Source organism: Rhinatrema bivittatum, chromosome 18 (genome assembly GCF_901001135.1).
Source record: "Rhinatrema bivittatum chromosome 18, aRhiBiv1.1, whole genome shotgun sequence".
NCBI classification, from domain to species: Eukaryota; Metazoa; Chordata; class Amphibia; order Gymnophiona; family Rhinatrematidae; genus Rhinatrema; species Rhinatrema bivittatum.
Window position 1 is genome coordinate 56059052 of NC_042632.1, and position 24409 is coordinate 56083460.

At 48.7% G+C, this 24409-nt stretch overlaps 2 protein-coding genes across 18 annotated transcripts in view; one reads left to right on the forward strand and one right to left on the reverse strand.

Annotated features, from left to right (window-relative positions):
- SH3TC2 (SH3 domain and tetratricopeptide repeats 2) overlaps positions 1-8244 on the reverse strand; it is a 35591-nt gene extending 27347 nt beyond the window's left edge. For 4 of the 8 annotated variants that reach the window (XM_029583475.1, XM_029583474.1, XM_029583469.1 and 1 more), the window contains exon 1: positions 2664-2808. The gene's annotated coding sequence lies outside the window, so the exon portion shown is untranslated. Of the gene's footprint in view, positions 1-1400; positions 1500-2663; positions 2809-8073 lie in introns of those variants that run through there. The other 4 variants (XM_029583470.1, XM_029583472.1, XM_029583476.1 and 1 more) reach the window with 3 other exon arrangements.
- The window catches only part of ABLIM3 (actin binding LIM protein family member 3), a 286248-nt gene that overhangs the window by 144033 nt on the left and 117806 nt on the right, over positions 1-24409 (forward strand). The gene's annotated exons all lie outside the window — the stretch shown is intronic.

Consider the following 24409-nt stretch of genomic DNA (forward strand, 5'->3'; position numbering starts at 1 on the left):
GACTCTACAAATGATAATAATACTTGGACTGCTTATTGGAAGTACCAAGTAATTTGATATTCAGATATTTACATGTGATATGTATGTAATAGAATGTTATGTGTATAGAGACAAAATGTTCACGGTATCATTGCATGCAGGTTGCACTTCCCTAAGCCTTACTATGTACAGACAACTAGACACCTGGATCCTGAAAATAAGATCAAACCAAACCAAATGAAACTAGCCCAAGAAGCCAATCAGAACCAAATATAACAATAAGTCCATAGCACAGTCCAGTCTGGTGCTGTGGGGTTTTGCAAATGACCTCATTCTAGGTGAGAACAAATTGTCTCAGATTCCACCTGACTTCTAGGCCCCTCCATGTACCTTTATTTTGGATCATTGATTCACATAAAGCACTGTTAATCAAAGTTCAGTTACTGACTCAGATCCTTACTGGAACTATAGACAGGATTTCTGTGAAAGGAAGTCCTTGGGAAGTCTTTTTTAATCAGCTTTTCCCTGTTCAGTAGGTAAAGTCTGCTCATGTGCCCTGCCAACTCTTCTTTCCGGCCATGTTTTAGAAGCAGCTCATCAATCATCGTGAGCTCTTAGCTAAGACAAGATCAAAAAGGAAGAGCTGGGGAAACAGAAGTGAGTCCATCTGTGATAAATGCAGATTCTGGCTTCACAGGAACCAAACACTGGAGCTTCCTGAGCACAAGAGTCCTAGGGTTCATAATGAAAGAAGAAATATTTCCACTGAAAACTCACCTGAGCACTCCAAGAGCTTCCTCGGCCAAGGGACCCCGAAGCAGCAGCCCATGTCTCCCCCAGTGGCTTGGCCTGAGGCTGGAGGGGGACCCCCTTGACCAGCAGCCCAGGCCCGTCCAGCACAGCCTTGCTGTGCTGCTCTTGCTCTGCTCCCAGTGCTGGAGACTTGGCCACACAATGCCCTCTCTTGATGACTCTGGGCATCTGTGGGCTGGGGGAGGGTGGACACAACAATGACCCCTGTGACGCACCCTACAGCTTGGCTTGGCACCCTGCCCGCTTTCATCCTACACTATATTTCCCCGTTCCTTTCATCACATTGCTCGCATTCCCTGCCTCATCTCTAGGAAAAGGGCCAGCTTCCTTCTGCCCATTTCGGTGGTGGTAGACACCGAACCAGCCTGGTCTTTCCACCGCCCTCACTCCGAGTGTCACCCAACGATCAGACTGTTCCAGTCTGTGCATCCCAAAACCGCCCTGCGCCAGAAGGAAAACAAATCGTTGGACCTTCCTTAGGATGTGCCCCTTGGGCTGCATGGTTAGTAAGAGTAACCAGGGCTAGTTCCATAGTAGTAAGCAAGGAAAACTAAAACAAAATAAATCAGAGTAATTCCCCAACCAAAAGTGAAACCGAAACAACTCACTTTAACTTGGCTGAATGAAGGGCTGGGAAAGAGTCGCTGAGAGGCTCAGCCCAGCAAGTTAATGCCCTGCTCCTCAGCTGCTGCCTCCCTCTCCTTCCCTTGGCCTAGGAAGAGGATAGATTTTATGTGTGCCAGAGACCAAAATACCATGCAAACAGTGCTAAAAAATGCTCAGACTAAATGAACACTGGAATCTTTCTTGAAAAGTGGAACTAAGATTGAAGAGGAATGATTGCAATGCTCTGACATAGCAGCCGAGCCTGGTATTTAGAGATTGTATTAAGATTCTGCCTCCTCTCTCCTCTAACGAGGTCTTATTGACAGGAGGACTTCAGGGAAAAGAGCCAATAATAAAGGAAATCCAGTAAGACTGCCATGTTCAGATACTTGGGATATCAGCACATTCAGACTCCAGGTATAACTGGTGGGGGTCTGACCCGGGGGTCCCTACCTGCCTCATTCCACGTCCCATTTCAAGTTCTTTGGTGCAAAACATCAAACTGGAAACTCAAATCTGAATTCCTATGGGAGGAACAAGAGAGGTGCAACCCCTCCATAAATAAGGGGCTGGGGGAATTTCAGGGCAGCGAGAGAGTCGCTGCCGCCGTGAAGGAGCAGTGCAGGCATGGGAACTGCCAGGGCACCCTCAACCCCTCTCCCCACAGAGATTCAGAGACCTCAGCAAGGCTTTGCTGCTCATTCAGCCACCATGAGCAGTATTTATTGGAAGGGTAATTAATAAATTCAACAAATGAAATCTGTCAGGATGAGATTTCAGGAATGAGAGACATTCACTGTGCGAGATATTTCCTGCCTCCAGAAACGCAGCATAACCGAGCCGCCGGTAAAGTGAGTCCCACCCAGCTCCCCTCCTGTGCTTAAAGCCACGCAGGACCCTGAAAGGGTTTTATATGTGAGAAAGGGAGGGGGAGATGTGGTGGGCTAGGGACTATGAGGCCCCTCCATACCAAGCAGTGCACCTGATGCACAGGTAAGGCAGGTAGGAACCCTCTGCCGAGCCATTCTCCGGCTGATCTGCCCCCGATTCACTGCAAACAGCCACTGCAAGAGGCCTTAGCTTCCAGCGTCCTAAAACAATACTTCCCATGTTATTACCAGAAGTCTGTGATGAACCTCGAACTTTCAGCAGTTTGGTTCTGCGCAGGTTTTTGTGTTCCCCACCCCGAGTAAGAAGTGAAGCAGGCACCAAGTCCCACCCAAGCAGTCCACAGGTGACTGGACGTGGAAGAGCCTTCTCCTTACCCCCTTTGCTTGAGAACGTCCCGGCTGCCCTTGGAGGCTCGGCCCTGAAGAAGAAGCTTGTGCTGTGGATTTTGCTCTGGGTGTGTTGGGAGCGCTGCGGGTGTCTGTGGGACACTGTGCGCTGTGAGAGTGTATAAGGCAGTCCCTCGCACACCTGCAAAGGAATGTGTCAGCCTGCCCTGAGTATCCCAGCCAGGCCCAGCTTAATGATTTACTCGGTGAGATTCTCTCTCTATCAGATGCACGGTGATAGCAATCACCCCACAGAGAGAGAAACACTGCTCACAACTGCTCCTCTGCGTGCTGCAAGCCACCCTGGGCTATCCTCCTTTGCTATGGGCTGATAAAACCCCTTTCCTTCCCCATCCTCTCCTCTCCGTGCCCTTGATCATATTCACCCTGGTTAAACATCAACCAAAAGATCAGTTTTCTAATGAATTCCAGGTGTAGTATTAGGTTTCGGCACATGGCTGTCCTACAGTGGAATAGTTATAGCTCCTAATGATCAATGCAGAAGAGAAACAGAAGTCAGGTGATCAGACAAGTCCCTACCAGAAAGGAGAGGCTGAACCAGTCCCCGTTTTACCCCCTTGTTTCTCTGGGCTTCTGGTACATGAAGGGGGGAGGGAGGAGATATTTAGGTCCACACAGCAGGAAACAACGTCAATGTGATTATATTCAAAGATTTCAAGATAGCCAAACAGCGTGCTAAGGCAGGGGCCAGAACGGAAGGAATCCCAGGGAGAAGCAGAACATGCCAACACTACTGCAGAGATTGCTAGTGAGACCTCGTGTGCTGCATTGTGCTCAGAACAGGGACTGGCCACCAAAATGAGGCAGGATCTGCACCAGGAGCCCCCTGACATAAGGCTACAGGACCTAAGTCTGCAGCTTTTTGTGTGGTACATTGTGCCGTGGCTCTTTTTAGCCTTCCAAAGGCTGGAAAAGGTGGACCATGACTTAATTCAGCACACCTAAGATGAATCCTCAGTTGCACTATTTCCTGGTTGGGATCCAATCAGCGCAGCCTGTGTGGCTCCTCATCCAATCCCAGGAACAGACACGATCACCTGGTAAGGATTATCCTCCAATCAGGAGTGAATTAATGAGGGGGGTGGAGAGGAGCAGGTACATCCAGCTGTTGATCCTGTAAGCCTAGGAGCCTGAAATAAACTGCTGAAATCTCACCACTTGGGACTTCCTGTGTCTGCAAGACGGATGCCAGTGTGCAGAGGGGTGAAGGGTGAGGTCCCTGCCTGCCCCTGGATAATCTTTTGAACAAGAGTTTCCAGAGTGCAAGTCTCCTAAAGCTGAGAAACCGTGAGTTGTGGATTCCCCACCAAACCCTGGGGGTTAGTTGTGCTAAGGAATAAAGATACCAACTTGTACATCATATAACTTAACTTAGAACCGGGGGCTGTACATCATATAACTTAACTCAGAACCGGGGGTTGTACATCATATAACTTAACTCAGAACCGGGGGCTGTACATCATATAACTTAACTTAGAACCGGGGGTTGTACATCATATAACTTAACTCAGAACCGGGGGCTGTACATCATATAACTTAACTCAGAACCGGGGGTTGTACATCATATAACTTAACTCAGAACCGGGGGCTGTACATCATATAACTTAACTTAGAACCGGGGGTTGTACATCATATAACTTAACTTAGAACCGGGGGCTGTACATCATATAACTTAACTCAGAACCGGGGACTGTACATCATATAACTTAACTTAGAACCGGGGGCTGTACATCATATAACTTAACTCAGAACCGGGGGCTGTACATCATATAACTTAACTTAGAACCGGGGGTTGTACATCATATAACTTAACTCAGAACCGGGGGCTGTACATCATATAACTTAACTCAGAACCGGGGGTTGTACATCATATAACTTAACTTAGAACCGGGGGCTGTACATCATATAACTTAACTCAGAACCGGGGACTGTACATCATATAACTTAACTTAGAACCGGGGGCTGTACATCATATAACTTAACTCAGAACCGGGGGCTGTACATCATATAACTTAACTTAGAACCGGGGGTTGTACATCATATAACTTAACTCAGAACCGGGGACTGTACATCATATAACTTAACTTAGAACCGGGGGCTGTACATCATATAACTTAACTCAGAACCGGGGGCTGTACATCATATAACTTAACTTAGAACCGGGGGTTGTACATCATATAACTTGACTCAGAACCGGGGGCTGTACATCATATAACTTAACTCAGAACCGGGGGTTGTACATCATATAAATTAACTCAGAACCGGGGGTTGTACATCATATAACTTAACTCAGAACCGGGGGCTGTACATCATATAACTTAACTCAGAACCGGGGGTTGTACATCATATAACTTAACTCAGAACCGGGGGCTGTACATCATATAACTTAACTCAGAACCGGGGGCTGTACATCATATAACTTAACTTAGAACCGGGGGTTGTACATCATATAACTTAACTTAGAACCGGGGGCTGTACATCATATAACTTAACTCAGAACCGGGGGTTGTACATCATATAACTTAACTTAGAACCGGGGGCTGTACATCATATAACTTAACTCAGAACCGGGGGCTGTACATCATATAACTTAACTTAGAACCGGGGGCTGTACATCATATAACTTAACTTAGAACCGGGGGCTGTACATCATATAACTTAACTCAGAACCGGGGGCTGTACATCATATAACTTAACTTAGAACCGGGGGCTGTACATCATATAACTTAACTCAGAACCGGGGGTTGTACATCATATAACTTAACTCAGAACCGGGGGTTGTACATCATATAACTTAACTCAGAACCGGGTGTTGTTGAAACAAAAAGTGAAACCAGCTAGAGAGCTCTCAATTCGGTTTTCCTGAACTGCAGTTCCACAATGTTTTGAGACTTTAATCCATTTTTAGTGACTTTACCACAAAGACTAATGAGTTTACAGAGGGCCCGCCTTTCCCCTTCTGAAATTAAGGGGAAAATGCTTAGTAAATCAGGCCTGGACTGATTTAATCCTGTTGGTTTGTCTGTGTAGATGTGAAATATAATGTTGCTATTTATAAGTGCATCACATTCCTTCAGTAAAGTTGTGTTGAGTGATATTCATTGAGTTTATTTACTAACATCTGCATGAGGGGAGGAGATTCTGAGCACATATTAGAGAGAATCCAGGTCTGTGCACACAACTCATACTCCTATTAGGCGGTGAAAGATTGTTTGGCGTGTAAACTGATTACCAGGTATTGGAAGCGTGCCTAGTGCTGCATCATTAATAGATTATTTTCCTACAGTCCTCCCCTCTCCACTGTGAGCCTCGTTGCCCAGAGTGGGGGTTTGTGTATATCCAAGAGGAGAGACAGAGAAGACACCATAGTGACCTTCGAATACCTGATAGATGTTAACTGGGCACAATAACCAAACTTTTTTTTCACTGGAAAAGATCTAGAATGAAGTGTGATGGTTTGACACTCCGAGCAGGGAGATTCAGGAACAACTTCAGGAAATGTATTTCATGGGAAGGATTGGAGGAAGCCAAAAGAGTCACAGATTTCAAGAGGGCATGGGATGAAGACAGAAGATCCTTAGTTGCATGATTTGGTGACGCCAGTTTAATGTGGGGCTGCCAGAATGAATGGCAAGTAATAGGAGACATGCAAGAGCTCATGTGGCTCTCTGGCTAGCTGCGAAAGGGACGTGGGAGGCTCAGCCTGCAGCCCGCTATACTGGGAGCGCTTTAGGTTATTTCAAAGCCTTGTGGTTAGGCATGAAGGGAGGGGAGCTGGGTGTGAACTAAGCGGATGACTTTGTATCCACCCCAAGGGAGCAGAGTAGGAAGGAGGAAGAGAGTCTACGGCTGGCAGCTGGGATATGCCCTTACAATGTGGACGGACCGAATGGTAAGATTGCCTTTTTTCTGTTACTCTCTTACCACTTTCTCTCGGGACCGCAGGATTACAAATCCATGGATGCAGTGGGAGGTATAACCAAGCAGGGTTCCCCGTGTCCCTTCTGACATGCAGCCATCCGGTCACCTTACATTACAGTCAGAGGACCGAAGCCATTTGAGTCTCAAACCCTGAGGAGCCCTTCCTGCCCTGAGCAGCTTGTGTGGGTGAATAAACCCGGGCTTACAGAAAGCTGCAGCAGTGCTACAATAAGGAGCTAGAGCCCAAGCTCCCTGTAAGTCTCCATGTTCCTGAACAAGTCCCCTCTTCAGGGTTGGCTTTTCCTGTCAGCACTGATATTTTGTCTTTTTGTTCCTTACTGGATAAAAGTGTGAATGGTGCTGTGACTGTTGGACTTTCAGCTGCTGCTGTCATCCAAATGCTGACTTTTCTCGTTTTTTCAAAAATAATCTCTCCGCATTCAAACCTCAGGCCCATTCTTTTCAACTCTGCCTGGCTCTCTACCCTTGCTCTGGGTTGATGGATTTAAAAGAGACTCTCAGGAAATGAACCTGGTGCTGTCTCAGCATTCAGAGGCTTCTAAATCAAATCTAAATCAATCGGTTCACAAAGTGAATATTTGTGCTCCAAGAATAGGTCTGTGCAAGGGGCGGGCTCCTTCCCCCACCCCCTGTCAGCCTCTGTTCTTTCTGCCACGGACAGCTGCAGATCAGACAGAGTTGGAGTTACTCAACATCTGCTCCTCTTCCACAAACCATGGGCCAATGAAAGCTGCCCCTCTCCCTGGGCAGTGCGGAGCTCTGTGACCCGCCCTCCCCCATGGACATGGGGCATTATAAGAGATACGGGCAGAAGCTCAGTGGAAGTCCTCTGCCCTGCCACACCCAGGATCCACGATTGGGTCTTCCACTCCCCGCATCGGCTGAGTTTGGGGATGCCTGGAGGGGGAGGGAGTGGTGGTCATTGCCTAAGAGTGACACCTAGTGGCCAGATTCAGGGCCCATGATTACAGGGTTCCAGAAGGATGCCTGGCGCCTGCACAGGACCATCATTGCAATCATCAGACGAAATATTTGGGGGGAGGGAATATAAAATGGGGGGCAATCCATGGGTAGCTGTGAATGAAGACGCATGATAGCAAATTCCAGCTCTGGTTCCAAACGAGCCTGAAGTACAGAGAAGCAGGAGGAAACTGCGAGGTCAAAACAGTAAGGGACAAGGACAATACCTTATCATACACAGATGCTGCATAATGTACAGAAGCAAAGAGAAAAGTGCATATGCACAGCACTCAGCAGAGCAGACATATACCCACAGCTCAGTGCACACTCAGTACATAGGGCACTGCTTATAAAAAAAATACATTAACATACTGTAAATATCCACAGACAGTGCACAGTTTAGGGTACAAGGTGTGCACACAGGGCAGAATGAACCGATGCTGGAACGCACAGCGACCAGAGATTGTCCACTCACCTCTCCCTGTTCTTCCTCCCTCGCTGTATCTGTCCTCTCTTTCCCCTCTCTTCCTGGGTCTGTGACTTCTCAGGCAGAACGCACTGTGCTGAATGCCATTCGGTGCCGGGACCCTCTGACTGTTGTCCAGAGCGGACAGGACCAGCAGCTGCCGTCTTCCTTCTAGGGATTCTTGGCTTCCCATGCTGGGAGAGGCAGCCAGAAAAAGTCAGACGGTGCAAGCCTCCGACAGCTCCTCTGCCAGTCCTCCTCCCCTCCCTCTGCTCAGCAACCTTGGTGCGAGACGCTGTGAGTGCATCCACCCTCCCTTTCCCTCTCATCACTGCACCCCCCTTCAACTGCCTATGGTTCAATTATTTAAGAAGGATCAATAAGACCATTTGTGAGCAGGTGAGGCTGGATAGATCCAGGATCACAAAAATGTTCAGGTGTGTCTGGAAGATAGGTAATGCCCCAGGAAGAGCTAGAAGAATCTTGAAGAAAATATCAGAAATCTGATTTACTACAGAGGTGCCATCATTTTAAAATAAGAAAACATCAGCAGTATTTGGTATATTATTTTATGTCCGAAACAACACACAAAAACAAAACAAATTGTCACTTATGTGATTCATGCTGTAAGTCCATGTGTTTGTTTATTAAAAATTTCTTAAATTGCCCAAGTTGATGAGCAAATTCAAGCATATATAATCCAATTGACATAAAACAAAATATCACCATTTAAAATAGCATCATATGGAAGATTTGCAAGAAAAACAAAAACTCTCAAAAACAGTGAACTTGCCACCAACAAAGCTGGTTATAAAAATACAGCACGAGCTAAAACTGAAACAAAGCAATATATTTTCAAAAACGAAACAAATGGAAAATGAAAGAAAACAGTGTTTTTACATTCATACCCTGAAATTCATGTTGCCTGCAAGCTCTCAGCTCTTGCCATTACTGCCGGAGCAAATCTGTTAGTCTGAAACTCCTGACTCTGTACTGAGGGGTTAACTTAACCTGTGCCGAGGAACTGACACACAGCCAGGTACATTCATGAGAAGATAAGATTCAGGTCAATCAGCAAGCACTGAAAAACTATAGGCCCTTTGTGTCTGCTACATTTTATCTCATCATCAGCTCTAAGAGCAGGTGAAGGTCTGTGATTCAGGTAGTCTTGGGGTGTCTGAGATTGTAAGGTAGGGGTGTGTGTGTTGGTACCAGTGGGGCTCTGAGATTGTATGAGGATATGTATTGGGCAGTGATGGAGTGTCTGAAATTGTGTGTGTGTATAGATATACATGTATGTGTGTGCGCATTTCAGGCAGTAGTCACCGGTGTCTGGGAATGTAGTATGTGGGTGGGTGTATTCGGCAGTGTTGAGATGCTTGAGATTGTAGATCTATGGGTGTCTGGCAATGATGGTGTGTATGTGAGGCAGTGATAGGGTGCCTGAGATTGTATGTGTGTGTATCAGGCAGTGTTGAAGTGTCTAGGATTGTAGGCCTGTAGGTCAGACAGTGGTGAGGTATCTGGTACTGTAGGGGTATGTGGGTGGCTGTGATTGTAGAGTGTGTGTAATCATATACTGATGGCACATCTGAGTCTGTATGGGGTGTGTGTAATAGGCAGTGGTGGGGTATCTCAGATTATAGAGATATGGGGTGTCAGGCAGTAATAGGGTATCTAGGATTGTAGGGGTGTAAGGGAGTGATGGAATGAGTTGCATTTTAGGATTGTTTCCTTAATGTACACCACTGATGCCAGGCAGGATAAGCCTGGATTTATAATCTCTGAAGGCTTAATTTTGTATCTGGTATCAGCAGGAATGTAGTTTACCTCTGTTTGGAGGGGTTTGAATAAAAGGCATTAGTACTTGCTTCAAAGTTTTCATGCACTCAGGTACTAGAGTGATTGTGACCACTAGATGGCAGCCTTGGCATGATTCTCAGCATGGAAGAGTTTATTCTAGCAAGATCATCTCATGCCTTGCAGCACACTGGTTTCATTGGTTTCAACATACTGGTTTCATGCTGCCTAACCTAGGCACCTTCTTCCAGCTACTTATTTGTGACAGCTGTGACTTTTGCCAAAGTCGCTACTCACTTATAACCCTGCTTCTCAAGTCACTGTGTTGACTCCCTATCCATTCCCAGATGGGAAAATGGTGTGGGATAAACGCTGTGGATCCATAAAGTCTTGAGGATGTGAATTAAATGAAGAGAAGTGGCATGGGGGTGGCTTGCGGGAATGACGGCTACTACCCTTATTCAATAAACATAAACAAAGTTAACAGAAATGGATTACACCAACTGCTGCTCCGCTACAACCGCATGGATGCAAACAACCAAAAATCTAGCCGATGAGATAAACCCAATAAAATGTATTAGCATCAAGGAACCCAAACAAACCAACCCCTGGCATAATGAAAAGATAAAGGAAGTCAAAAGAAATCTGAAGAAAAATTAAAACAACCGAAAACCTAACTAAATATATAAAGCACCTAGCGCACTGTAAACAAGTAATTCTCAGTGCAAAGAAACAATACTACAGCACTAAAATAGAGAAGTGTGCAAATAACCCGAGAACCTTATTTACCTTAGTAAAAAAATCCTCACCAATGACAAATTACACTCTCCCCAAAACCTACCAGTAAATAGATGTAATGAAATAGTTATTTTCTTCAGTGACAAAATTACGAACCTAAAAACAAAAATCCCCAATATAACTAAACAAGAAAATAAAATGCAAAAACGAGACATTAAACAATGGATTACATTTAATAAGATATCAGAACTGGAAGTCGAATCTATGCTAAAAAAAAAAAAGCTAAATCCCGCGCCACATGCATATGACACAATACCAACCATAGACATAAAAAAAGTAGCCAACACAGGATCTCCGATTTTAGCAAAGATCATCAATCTATCCTTAGAGGAAGGAACCATGCCAGACACACTAAAAGGGGCATTTGTAAAACCAATTTTAAAGAAAAAAAAACAGCGACCCGCTTATCCTGAGCAATTAAAGACCAGTATCAAACTTACCCCTAATTGCAAAATTAATAGAAAAAACTATACAAAATCAACTAGCAGAACACTTAGATAGCAACAATTTCCTGTATCCATCACAACATGGCTTTTGTATACACTACAGCACAGAGACACTGCTGCTTTCGTTAACAGACAACATCGTGAGAGGTTTTGACAGTGGGAAACACTACATTCTAGTGATGCTAGACCTGCCAACGGCCTTTGATTCAGTAAATCATGACATACTATTAAATAGATTAGAAGAAATAGGATTAAGCAACAAAACAATCAACTGGTTCAAATCACACCTAAATAACAGATACTTCCAAGTACAGATCAAAGACGTAACATCAGATAAAATAAATCTTCAAACAGGAGTACCTCAGGGATCAGCCTTATCCGCTACAACATATACCTATTGATGCTATGTCACCTGCCGGCTGGTCTGGGCATCACACTACATATACACTGATGATATTCAATTAATACTACCCATCGAGGACACAATTGAAAAAACTTTAAACATAGCTAACATGTATCTAGATATCATCAAACAGCTACTAAACCAAATGGAATTAGTCATTAACATAGAGAAAACAGAATTCCTACATTTAGAACTTAAAAACATAGAGAGCATTCAAAACCCAATCACACTCAAAAACAACCAAAAAATAGAATTAGCAGAGAAAGTACGGAACCTCGGAGTAATAATTGACACAGAACTAAGCATGAAACAACATATATCTTTAAAAATAAAGGAAGGATATGCCAAACTAATGATTCTCAGAAGACTAAAACCACTACTAACAACTACCAACTTTCGATCAGTGTTACAAGCTTTAATTTTTGCAAGCACTGACTACTGTAATACTTTACTTCTGGGTTTACCATACACCACACTAAGACCACTCCAAATACTACAAAACACTGCTGCAAGAACTCTGACTGGTAAAAGTAAGAGACCACATCACCAAAACCCTAGCTGAATTACACTGGTTACCCATTGAGCAAAGAATACAGTACAAAACACTATGCACCATACATAAATTAATACATAAAAAAGCAGAATGGCTGAACACAACCCTTCGCGTACACATCCCTCACAGAAACCTGAGATCAGCCAACAAAGCACTCCTAACAATTCCTTCAGTCAAAACAGCAAGACTAACAAGTGAGAGAAAGGGCGCTATCCTTAGCAGGACCCATACTTTGGAACACCATGCCTCTAGAGATCAGATTACAAAGAGACATCAAAGCCTTTAGAAAAAGTTTAAAAACATGGCTCTTTAAACAGGCTTATCACAAAGAGAATGGAGAATAGAATCCAGGAAAGTACAGGGAGCGGACACTAGAACACCCATACACATCTCCTTAATCAATATGTGTGTTTTTATTTTTATTTTTTCTCTCTCCACCAAAGGATAAGATTCAATTATTAAACTATGCTTGTATTCAAAATGGATACAGATGGATTTGGACATGATTTATCACATTTACCAAATTATAATTACTATAAAACCATGTTACCCAACCTTTATGGCACCTGTTTAATGGATATAATTTGATATAATTAGTAACATTAATTTATGTGCCTTATTGTAAACCGTTGTGATGGTACCTATCTTAACGACGGTATAGAAAAGATTTTAAATAAATAAATACATAAATATTACATAAGACATTATGACTTTCCATCTGGGCCATATCAGAGATCCATAAAGCCCAGCATCCTGTTTCCAACAGTGGCCAATCCAAATCACAGGTACCTGGCGGGATCCCAAGGGGTAGAGAGATTCCAAGCTGCTTATCCCAGGGATATGGAGTGGATTTCTGCAACTCTACCTTAGTAATGGTTAATGGGCTTTTCCTCCAGGAGCTTGTCCAAACCTTTTTTAAATGCAGCTACACTAATAGCTTTCACCACATCTTCTGGCAATGAATTCCAGAGCTTTAATTATGCATTGAGTTAAAAAAAAGTTTCCTCTTATTAGTTTTAAGTGTATCATCTAGTAACTCCATTGTATGTCCCCTAGTCTTTGTAATTTTTTGAAAGAGTAAACATACTAAACAACTGATTCATGTTTATCTGTTCCATTCCACTCATTATTTTATAGACCTCTATTTTATCTCCCCTCAACCATCCCTTCTCCAAGCTGAAGAGTCCTAACCTCTTCAGCCTTTCTTCATAGGGGAATCATTCTATCCCCTTTATTATTTTGGTCGCCCTTCTCTGTACCTTTTCTAATTCTGCTATATCTTTCTTGAGATGTACTCAAGATGAGGTCTCACCATGGATTGATACAGTTGCATTATGATATTCTCTGTTTTATTCTCCATTCCTTTCCTAATAATCCCTAGCATTCTATTGGCTTTCTTGTCTGCTGCTGCTGCACATTGCGCAGAAGATTTCAAAGTATTTTATTTATTTATTTAAAAGCTCTTCTATACCGTCGTTAAGTTAGTTCACCATCACAACGGTTTACAAAAAGAAATAAAAGTTAATTGGTATAGATAACAAATTATACATGTGCCATCATTGAACTATGTGTTAATTACAGCTTATATGTTGGTTGCAAAAACTGCTCTACGGTTCAAATCTAACGTTAATACTCTAGGATGCAATTGGAGATTTTAAAGAACAAAACTGATTACTTGGTGCTTACTTAGCTTTCATTTGTTTTCCTCCTTCTCTTTATAGAAAGCCTGTTTAAAAAGCCAGGGTTTTCAGACTTGCTTTAAATAGTTTCGAATTTCTCTGCAGTCTTATTTCGAGTGGCATGGAGTTCCATGGTACTGGTCCAGCCTAGATCCTTTTCCTGAGTGGTGACTCCTAAGGTGGGACATTGCATTCTGTAGCTATAATTTGGGTTATTCTTCCCTCAGTGCATCACTTTGCACTTGTCCACATTAAATTTCATCTGCCATTTGCATGCCCAGTCTCAGTTTTGCAAGGTCTTCTTTCAATTTCTCACAATCCTCTTGTGATTTAACAGCTTTGAATAATTTGGAGTCATCAGCAAATTTGATCACCTCACTCATTGTTCCCATTTCCAGGTCGTTTATAGTAACATAGTAGTGATGGCAGAAAAAGACCAAATAGTCTAACCAGTCTGCCCAGCAAGCTTCTTATGGTGGTAACTGTTGCTCCGAGCAGGTTACCCCAAGCAGCTGTCACTTCAGTAACAAAGTTACTGTTAGCAACATTTTTACAGGGCGAGCAGCCTTCCTGATAATTCGTACGGTGCTTCTGCTTGAACGTGCTTTGCTTTTGGCCGCAGAAGCAGTCCTGCACTCTTTCCCTAATGTCTGTACATCCGTACCCTAGACAGTAAAAGTCAGGGCCCAGTGTTGGTTGTCATCTGAATCCAATTCCCCATTATTCTCCCTGCCATCAAAGTGGAGAGCGATGCTGCAGTTCCATCAAAATCATGAAAGCTAATTGGTTAAGGGGAGTAATCCCCACGCCTTCTGTTAGGGAAGCAGCTGCCGCTCCGTGCTGGTTACCCCCAGGCACCCTTTTCTTAATTTCCACCCCCAGCCTTTAGGGATCCGCAATGTTTATCCCAGGCCTTTATGAATTTTGTTTACTGTTTTTGTCTTCACCTCCTCCTCCGGCAGGGCAATCCAGGAGTCCATCATCCTCTCAGTGAAGAAATAAATCCTGACGTTGCTTCTGAGTCCCCTGGAGTTTAATTTCGTGACCCCTAGTTCTATTGTTTTATTTCCAAAGGAAAAGGTTTGAAGTTTGTTCATCATTAAAGCCTTTCAGGTATCTGAAGGTCTGTATCACACCTCCTCTCTTCCAGGGTTACATATTCAGGTCCTTCAGCCTCTCCTCATAAGTCTTCTGATACAGACCCCACACCATTTTGGTCGCCCTTCTCTGGACCACAAGCATCGGTCCCAGAACAGATCCCTGGCGCATGCCACTATTCACCTTTCTCCATTGGGAAAATTGACCATTTAGCCCTGCTCTCTGTTGTTTATCTTTTAACAGTAGGAGACTGGATTGAGAAGTGGTTAAAAGGCTTGTCTGCCATCATCTACAGGTCTTCTTTATCTCTCTGTCCAAATCGTTCTTTTACCTGTAATCGTGTATTTCCCACTGACTATATAGGATGACTCTGGTAACAAAACTGTAAGGGGCTCTCCAGGTCTCTCCCTAACTAAATTGCCCTAGGCTAGCATCAGGTGGGAGATCTTGGTTTGCTGACCATCCCTTAGCTGCACCTCCAGAAGGCCTTGCCTGGATTGGTCACTTAGCTCCTTAAAAGCAGGGGAAGAGTCTTATCCCTGGCCAGCACCCCCAGGTCTGGAAGAGGACTGTTTGGATCCTGATCCTGCCCCAGAGGCTTTTCACACGTGCAAACTCACTCCTACGCACAGAAAGCTGCCAAGCACTGGTGAAAGTGATTTCCTTCCCTGCTACACTTAAATGCAAGTGTTGACGATGACTGGAAGGAATCCAGCCCCAAATCATTTCCAGCTCTTTTTCGCTGAATCATTTTTATGGCACTAAAATGTAATGACCTAAATGTAAAATCAATTTACAATCCTGCTGAATTTGATTATCAAATTAACGCTGGCAGCGTGAGGAACTTCTCCCTCCCTTTTGTCCTTTTCTTTCTTCTCTCTGCTTCTTTTCCGCGTCTGTCTGTCTTTCTCACTGCACCCGTCGTCGCCTCCTGCTGAATCTTCCTGACGCCCCTGCCACCCCCCAGTCAATCTGCTTGATCAGGAGCGAGAGAATCTAACAGGGGGTCTGAGACCACCCAGGGCAGGGCCTGAGCCCCTCTGGTTCAGAGATCTGAGGGATCCAGAAATGCGTTCACCCCCGTCCTTACGGAAATTCAAAAACTCCAACAATGAAAGGTCACGCAACCCACAAAGAGTTGAATTAACAATACTTGCTTTCCATTTGAGGCCTATTAATGCAGTATTTTACGGGAAATTTCTGATGTTTCTTAGATAAGAATGAAAAGGTTAAGCTCATCCTGCTCCTACCCCATTTTATTTGGATATTTATTTATTTGCTGCCTTTCCTCAGCAGCTTGAGCTGGAGAAGTACAACGAGGTAAACCAGGCCTGGCTCAGGCTTTCCTTTATGATATGGAGCCATCTAGTCCCTTTCATTTAAAGAACATAAGACATGGGGGACAGAAGGCGGCCATATTTGTTTCCAAGAGCCTCGGGCTCCTAAGTTGCATTCAAATGCTGATGTCCGTCTCCTCACAGCTGGAGGAGGGATAGAGGAAGGAAGAACACACTGGCGTCTGGACTGCTTAGAAACAGATGACTCGGGAACACAGCAATCTCAAGAGAGCAGAAGTACAGCAGTATTGAAAGAGAATCCTGCCTGCTGCTGCGGGTGACAGGCGTGACTGCTGCTGCCTGTCCTGATACAATACCCCTTGTGCACACTCACGTCACCAGAGGCAGCCAGTTCCCCACAGCGTCCTGCAGAAGAGCAGGTACTCCTCCTGAAATGCAGTTCAGTGGGACTTAGGAAGTAATTAAAAGGAATCACAGAAAAGGGTGGCAAATACCAGGAGAATAAAAGCAAAGGCATTTTAAGTTGAATGCTATAGAAATAAGGCCTTTTTTGTTTGCGTCCCGAATGTGTGCATGGAAGAAGTGAAACTGCCATGATTGGGATTTCAGTCTCTCATCCTCCAGGGCCTGCGGTTTCAGTGTGTCCCAACAGCTCTCTAAGCAGACGCTATGGGAAGGCAAAATACTTTATTACTAGTGAGTTTCTAGTTACCCTTAAATCTGTGAGCTCCTGTAATTAAACCCTGCTGCCTGACAGTGCTCTGGCATTAAATCTATTCAGAGCTGAAAAATTCTGCTGATTAAAAGCAATGAACTGAAACAAAAGGGTGGGAGATTCATCCCAGGCCCCTCTGTCCTCTGATTCCCGGGGCGGGGGATTAATCTCGGGGTCCCTCTGTCCTCTGATTATCAGGGCGGGAGATTCATCTCAGACCCCTCTGTCCTCTGATTATCAGGGCGGGAGATTCATCTCGGGGGCCCCTCTGTCCTCTGATTATCAGGGCGGGAGATTCATCTCGGGGCCCCTCTGTCCTCTGATTCCCAGGGCGGGAGATTCATCTCGGGCCCCTCTGATTATCAGGGCGGGAGATTCATCTCGGGGCCCCTCTGTCCTCTGATTATCAGGGTGGGGGATTCATCTCGGGGCCCCTCTGTCCTCTGATTATCGGGGCGGGGGATTCATCTCGGGGCCCCTCTGTCCTTTGATTATCAGGGCGGGAGATTCATCTCGGGGCCCCTCTGTCCTCTGATTATCAGGGCGGGAGATTCATCTCAGACCCCTCTGTCCTCTGATTATCAGGGCGGGAGATTCATCTCGGGGGCCCCTCTGTCCTCTGATTATCAGGGCGGGAGATTCATCTCGGGGCCCCTCTGTCCTCTGATTCCCAGGGCGGGAGATTAATCTCGGGCCCCTCTGATTATCAGGGCGGGGGATTCATCTCGGGCCCCTCTGTCCTCTGATTATCGGAGCGGGGGGGTTCATCTCGGGCCCCTCTGTCCTCTGATTATCGGGGCGGGGGATTCATCTCGGGCCCCTCTGTCCTCTGATTATCGGGGCGGGGGATTCATCTCGGGCCCCTCTGTCCTCTGATTCCCAGGGCGGGAGATTCATCTCGGGGCCCCTCTGACCTCTGATTATCGGGGCGGGGGATTCATCTCGGGCCCCTCTGTCCTCTGATTCCCGGGGCGGGAGATTCATCTCGGGGCCCCTCTGTCCTCTGATTATCAGGGCGGGAGATTCATCTCGGGGCCCCTCTGACCTCTGATTATCAGGGCGGGAGATTCATCTCGGGGCCCCTCTGTCCTCTGATTATCAGGGCGGGAGATTCATCTCGGGGCCCCTCTGTCCTCTGATTCCCAGGGCGGGAGATTAATCTCGGGCCCCTCTGATTATCAGGGCGGGGGATTCATCTCGGGCCCCTCTGTCCTCTGATTATCGGAGCGGGGGATTCATCTCGGGCCCCTCTGTCCTCTGATTATCGGGGCGGGGGATTCATCTCGGGCCCCTCTGTCCTCTGATTATCGGGGCGGGGGATTCATCTCGGGCCCCTCTGTCCTCTGATTCCCGGGGCGGGAGATTCATCTCGGGGGCCCCTCTGTCCTCTGATTATCGGGGCGGGGGATTCATCTCGGGCCCCTCTGTCCTCTGATTCCCGGGGCGGGAGATTCATCTCGGGGCCCCTCTGTCCTCTGATTATCAGGGCGGGAGATTCATCTCGGGGCCCCTCTGACCTCTGATTATCAGGGCGGGAGATTCATCTCGGGGCCCCTCTGACCTCTGATTATCAGGGCGGGAGATTCATCTCGGGGCCCCTCTGTCCTCTGATTCCCAGGGCGGGAGATTAATCTCGGGCCCCTCTGATTATCAGGGCGGGAGATTCATCTCAGGCCCCTCTGTCCTCTGATTATTGGGGTGGGGGATTCATCTCGGGGCCCCTCTGTCCTCTAATTCCCGGGGCAGAAGGTTCTTCGCGGGCCCCTCTGTCCTCTGATTCCCGGGGCGGGGGATTAATCTCGGACCCCTCTGTCCTCTGATTTCCGGGGCGGGAGATTCATCTTGGGCCCCTCTGACCTCTGATTATCAGGGCGGGAGATTCATCACGGGCCCCTCTGTCCTCTGATTCCCGGGGCGGGGGATTAATCTCGGACCCCTCTGTCCTCTGATTTCCGGGGCGGGAGATTCATCACGGGCCCCTCTGACCTCTGATTCCTGGGGCAGGGGATTAATCTCAGGCCCCTCTGATTATCAGGGCGGGAGATTCTTCGCGGGGCCCTCTGTCCTCTGATTCCTGGGGCGGGGGATTCATCTCGGGGCCCCTATGACCTCTGATTCCCGGGGCGGGAGATTCTTCACGGGCCCCTCTGTGCTGTGATTTCCAGTTCTTCACCCTTATTATACTGGAGAAAAAATCATGCAAGCTGCCCTGCTGACACATCACTCACATCTTAATCTCCCTCTCTATAGCCACAGTTCTTCCATTAGGAAAACTAGGCAGTTGCTTAGGGGCCAAAATTTTGGGGGAGAGGGAGCAGCGAAAACAGTGTAAACCTCCAGGTGCTGCCTACCCACTTTTAAGGCTCGGCACCACAAGAGAGGAGGGAGAGGATGCTGAGATATGTGCGGTGCAGAGAGAGAGGAGGGCAGGCCTGGTTAAGACATCTGCAGCTGCCTAGTGTGGCAAACATGCAGACTAACGAGGTTCCTGCTTCTGCCTGAGAGAGCGCCCTGTGCTGGCACCACTTCAAAGGGGCACCCCCAGGAGGGGGTGTTGTGGAGGGTAAATGGGTGCTGAGTGGGTGAGAGAGGGAGAGAGGATGCTGGGCACCGTAGCCAGGGGGGCAGAGTGTGAGAGAGGTGGCTGCCGCTGTGCTGAGCAGGGAGTGGAGGAGGGAGAGGATGCTGGGCACTGTAGCCAGGGGGGCAGAGTGTGAGAGAGGTGGCTGCCGCTGTGCTGAGCAGGGAGTGGAGGAGGGAGAGGATGCTGGGCACTGTAGCCAGGGGGGCAGAGTGTGAGAGAGGTGGCTGCCGCTGTGCTGAGCAGGGAGTGGAGGAGAGAGAGGATGCTGGGCACTGTAGCCGGGGGGGGCAGAGTGTGAGAGAGGTGGCTGCCGCTGTGCTGAGCAGGGAGTGGAGGAGGGAGAGGATGCTGGGCACTGTAGCCAGGGGGCAGTGTGTGAGAGAGGTGGCTGCCGCTGTGCTGAGCAGGGAGTGGAGGAGGGAGAGGATGCTGGGCACTGTAGCCAGGGGGCAGAGTGTGAGAGAGGTGGCTGCCGCTGTGCTGAGCAGGGAGTGGAGGAGAGAGAGGATGCTGGGCACTGTAGCCAGGGGGGCAGAGTGTGAGAGAGGTGGCTGCCGCTGTGCTGAGCAGGGAGTGGAGGAGAGAGAGGATGCTGGGCACTGTAGCCAGGGGGGCAGAGTGTGAGAGAGGTGGCTGCCGCTGTGCTGAGCAGGGAGTGGAGGAGAGAGAGGATGCTGGGCACTGTAGCCAGGGGGGCAGTGTGTGAGAGAGGTGGCTGCCGCTGTGCTGAGCAGGGAGTGGAGGAGAGAGAGGTGGCTGCCGCTGTGCTGAGCAGGGAGTGGAGGAGGGAGAGGATGCTGGGCACTGTAGCCAGGGGGGCAGAGTGTGAGAGAGGTGGCTGCCGCTGTGCTGAGCAGGGAGTGGAGGAGAGAGAGGATGCTGGGCACTGTAGCCAGGGGGGCAGAGTGTGAGAGAGGTGGCTGCCGCTGTGCTGAGCAGGGAGTGGAGGAGAGAGAGTGTGAGAGAGGTAGCTGCCGCTGTGCTGAGCAGGGAGTGGAGGAGGGAGAGGATGCTGGGCACTGTAGCCAGGGGGGCAGAGTGTGAGAGAGGTAGCTGCCGCTGTGCTGAGCAGGGAGTGGAGGAGGGAGAGGATGCTGGGCACTGTAGCCAGGGGGGCAGAGTGTGAGAGAGGTGGCTGCCGCTGTGCTGAGCAGGGAGTGGAGGAGGGAGAGGATGCTGGGCACTGGAGCCAGGGGGGCAGAGTGTGAGAGAGGTGGCTGCCGCTGTGCTGAGCAGGGAGTGGAGGAGGGAGAGGATGCTGGGCACTGTAGCCGGGGGGGCAGAGTGTGAGAGAGGTGGCTGCCGCTGTGCTGAGCAGGGAGTGGAGGAGAGAGAGTGTGAGAGAGGTGGCTGCCGCTGTGCTGAGCAGGGAGTGGAGGAGGGAGAGGATGCTGGGCACTGTAGCCAGGGGGGCAGAGTGTGAGAGAGGTGGCTGCCGCTGTGCTGAGCAGGGAGTGGAGGAGGGAGAGGATGCTGGACACTGTAGCCGGGGGGGCAGAGTGTGAGAGAGGTAGCTGCCGCTGTGCTGAGCAGGGAGTGGAGGAGGGAGAGGATGCTGGGCACTGTAGCCGGGGGGGCAGAGTGTGAGAGAGGTGGCTGCCGCTGTGCTGAGCAGGGAGTGGAGGAGGGAGAGGATGCTGGGCACTGTAGCCAGGGGGCAGAGTGTGAGAGAGGTGGCTGCCGCTGTGCTGAGCAGGGAGTGGAGGAGGGAGAGGATGCTGGGCACTGTAGCCAGGGGGGCAGAGTGTGAGAGAGGTGGCTGCCGCTGTGCTGAGCAGGGAGTGGAGGAGGGAGAGGATGCTGGGCACTGTAGCCAGGGGGCAGTGTGTGAGAGAGGTGGCTGCCGCTGTGCTGAGCAGGGAGTGGAGGAGGGAGAGGATGCTGGGCACTGTAGCCGGGGGGGCAGAGTGTGAGAGAGGTGGCTGCCGCTGTGCTGAGCAGGGAGTGGAGGAGGGAGAGGATGCTGGGCACTGTAGCCAGGGGGGGCAGAGTGTGAGAGAGGTGGCTGCCGCTGTGCTGAGCAGGGAGTGGAGGAGGGAGAGGATGCTGGGCACTGTAGCCAGGGGGCAGTGTGTGAGAGAGGTGGCTGCCGCTGTGCTGAGCAGGGAGTGGAGGAGGGAGAGGATGCTGGGCACTGTAGCCAGGGGGCAGTGTGTGAGAGAGGTAGCTGCCGCTGTGCTGAGCAGGGAGTGGAGGAGGGAGAGGATGCTGGGCACTGTAGCCGGGGGGGCAGAGTGTGAGAGAGGTGGCTGCCGCTGTGCTGAGCAGGGAGTGGAGGAGGGAGAGGATGCTGGGCACTGTAGCCAGGGGGGCAGAGTGTGAGAGAGGTGGCTGCCATGCCAGAGCTGCCCCCGACGACAGGCGGGTAGGTAAAGGGGGGAAGGTAAGGATGAAGGTTTCCGCAGGGCTCTTTGCACTGGCCCTGTCACTGGTTCCACAAGCTAACGAGAGGCGCCTGTAATTATGAGGATGCCCGGCTGCTTCCTGGCATATTTCTAACCCTTCTCTTTTTCTCCATTGCGCTGCATCCTTGTGACGGGATAGAGCGGCTGGGGAGCAGTTTTACCATGGCCCTTGCTTATTTGGGAAGCATTTTCTTTCCAATATTTGTTGTTCTATGGCTGCCACCAGCCAAGTTGTCCCATGCTGTGGTCCGAGTGTGTAAAGCCATCGCATGCCAGTGGTGGGAGGGTATAAACTGGGCAGGTGCGATGTGAGCACTGAAGGCCCCATGGCCGGAGGGCATCCACAGTGGCCACAGCAGACTGACCTCCAGCATAAACCAGCCATCGGGGGAAGAGAAGTGGGTCAGGCCTGCCTCCTCCCTAAGCCAGCGCTCTCCCACATTTTATTACTGCGCCAAACCCTGCTCCAGCGTAAAGAGGGCTTTGTGTCTAAAGATGGCGCCTGTCTCTGCACGACTTGTCATGCGGATTGTGGGAGCCCAGAAAGATGGACACTTTTTCTCTTGGGAGCGTGGGTCCCCTGGAGCTCCTTGCCCTAGCAGGTAGGGGCAGGGGAGTCTGTGCCTGGGAGAGAGGCGTCACAGGGAGCACTAAACAGGTGCAAAGTTCTTCCAGGCAATGCCGAGTCCAGCTGTTCTCCCTAATCTGAGTGCACGCAGGCAAGGGAGCGTGCACACAGCTGCACTGACTACACCAGCATCCGGCCCCCTCTAGTCACAAGGGCTGAAGCCTGGCGGACCCGGAGAAGCCGTCCCTGTGGCTGCTGACCCCTTTAGTGACCCTCAATTCGTCTTCTTTTTGCCGAGGGAGAGCGCCTCCGTCCTCCCCGGGTAGCTGCAGTTCCAGTAAATATAACTGTGTCCAGCAGGGGGCAGCAGCCTCGCTTCATCTCGTTAGGAGCGCCGGGGAAAGAGTCCGACCCTGCCCCAGGGTTGTAGCTTCGCCTGCATCTTCCGCTCCCCGCCTGTTCATGCAGCTCCTCCCGCCGGGCTCGGAAGCAGAGCGACGGCACCGCAGGCTCTGCGCGGCAGCACCCGGTGCCCGATGGCTTTTCTCTGAGCCTCGCAGCCTGCGCGGCGTGAAGTGGATGGGGCTGGCGAGCTGCTATTGTCTGTGAAGCGGGCGGAGGACCGGCGGGCACTGCCACCATGAGCACAAGCAGTAAGTACCTTGCTCTATGCTCCCGGTGTGCGCTGACTGTCAGCAGGCATGGGCGGGAGGGCACCCTGCATGTGTCTGGTGCAGACAGACAGACGGGGGGGGGGGGGGAGAGGGGTGTGCATGCCACATGGGATGTGCAGGAATTCAGGACAGCGGTGAGGCTCGGAGATCCCATCAGGAGACTTTGGGAGACGCTTGGTTTTTCTCAGAAATTGTTATCTCATGCCCCAGTTCCATTGGTTTCCCTTATTCCTTTCAGCATAATTAATGCTTAATCCCATTGGTTGAAGAGCACGGTTTAGACAGGGTCAGGCACAGAAATGCAATTTAAGACTGTAAAGTGCTTTGGGATGTGGCCATCTATAGGGGTATATATATATATATATATATATATATATATATATATATATATATATATATATATATATATACAGTGCTTTTCAGAAACCATAGCGCTGCCATCTCACCCAGGCCACCTGCACAGGTTGATCCAGGCCTGGTTTTGCCCCATTGCATGCAGGGACTTGTAGTTCTGATTTCCCTAAGAAATGTAGGATTTCATCTCTGCCCATGCAATGGGGCAGAACCAGGACTGAATCAGCCTATTCACATGGACTTGCTAGAGGTGGCGATCCTAATGGGGCACATGGGCAAGCATGGGAAGGGGATGGTGGGGCATTCTTAGCTTCAGGGCTCAGTGTGTAACTGTGCATAGCGCTGGGTGTGTATATGTCTGGGGAAAGAGCAGTGTATACACAATATGTATGTAATGGATCTGGGGGTGTATGTGGAGTGAGTGTATATATATATATATATATTTTGTAGTATATCCAGGAGTGTATGTACAATGTGTGTGTGTGGGTATAGGGATTCATATATAGTACAGTGTTTGTGTGTAATATATCTGGGGAGTTTATGTACAGTGTGTATGTACTGTGTAATATATCTGGAGCTGCATACATATAGGTTTGTAAGTCTTGTAACTGGCACTAAGAGGAGGGCAGTTGTAAACTCCAGTCTGAGAGATGCAGTTCGCACCCACATCTACATTGTCTGGATTGAGCCCGCTTGGGTTGACCTAGACGAGAGCTGTTTTAGATGTGGCTGATTTATAGCTGACCCACCCGGTGGGAAAGGGCCAGAAATGTAAGTAGCTCTCCCACCTGACCTGTGCTTCAGACACATTTGGCAGAGGATGAGACCCTGTGGGTCAGAATCTGGTAGGCTGGGTCAGAATGGATTGGAGATTATTCAAGCCGCATCAGGACTGAAGTTCCCAAAATCTGAACTGTGCCCCAGCCCTGGGATCTCCTCTGTCTTCCTGCACATCCTGCGGGGCTCCTCC